This window comes from Elephantulus edwardii, unplaced genomic scaffold, assembly GCF_000299155.1.
Source record: "Elephantulus edwardii isolate Elephantulus edwardi_28Jun2011 unplaced genomic scaffold, EleEdw1.0 scaffold00118, whole genome shotgun sequence".
Taxonomy (NCBI): Eukaryota; Metazoa; Chordata; class Mammalia; order Macroscelidea; family Macroscelididae; genus Elephantulus; species Elephantulus edwardii.
The window spans coordinates 10308253-10309387 of record NW_006399868.1 but is presented as its reverse complement, the minus strand read 5'-3'; positions in this window follow the sequence as shown (position 1 = coordinate 10309387).

Sequence of the window (1135 nt, the reverse complement as noted above, 5' to 3'; positions counted from 1 at the left end):
TTCTCCTCAGCTTCAGCTTGAACTTGCTATATATGAGTAGTTGGTGGTCTGTTCCACAATCAGCTCCTGGCCTACTTTTCACAGCTGATATTGAGCTTCTCCAGCGGTTTTTTCCACAGATGTAATCGATCTGATTCCTATGCATACCATCAAGTGAAATCCATTTGTATAATCTACGTTTATGTCTCTTAAAAAATGTATTTGCAATGAATAAGTCATTGATTTTGCAAAATTCAATCATTCTATCTCCAGCTTCATTTCTGTCACCAAAAGTTCATGTTTGCCAACTACTGAGTCTTCTTCTCTGTTCCCAACTTTTGCGTTCCAGTCGCCTATTATTATCAATGGAACTTGAGTGCATGTTCGATCTATCTCTGCCTGTAAGAGTTGGTAGAAATCATCTATTTCTTCGTCTTTGGCTCTGGTTGTTGGTTCATATATCTGGATGATATATCTGGACTTCCTTGTAAGCGTATGGATATAACCCTATCACTCACAATGTTGTACTTCAAGATGGACCTAGAAATTTCTTTTTTGACTGTGAAAGCAACTCCATTTTTCCTCACCTTTTCATCTCCAGAATAATATATGATCATCTGACTCGAAATGCCCCATGCCGTTCCACAGTCAACACTCCTGGCACCAGCAGTCAGGAAATTAAAAGATGACTTACTGTAGGAAAATCTGCTGTCAAGGACCTTGCCAGAGCGCTAAAAAGAAATGATGTCAGTATGGAGGCCAAGGTGTATTTGATCCAGGCCATGGTCTTCAAAAATACTTGGCATCATGAGAGCTGGACAATTACTGAGCATAACAGAATAATCAATGCCTTTGATCTGTGCTGGAGAAGAGCAATGAACATACCATGAACTACCAGAACAAACAAAAAGGGACCAGTCCTTGAAGAAGGACATCCTGTTAGAAAGGTGGAGGGACAGCGTAAGAGAAGATGATCCTGAAGGAGATGGACTGACACAGTAACTGGAGTAATGGGGGTAGAAGTGCCAGAGAGAGTAAGATTGGCTCAGGATAAAGCAGGGTTGAGAGCCACTGTGCACAGGGTCGCTATGAGTCACAAGCAACTTGACAGCATGTAACAATCAGCAGCTGTTGCTGTATGTTTGCCTCATCAAAT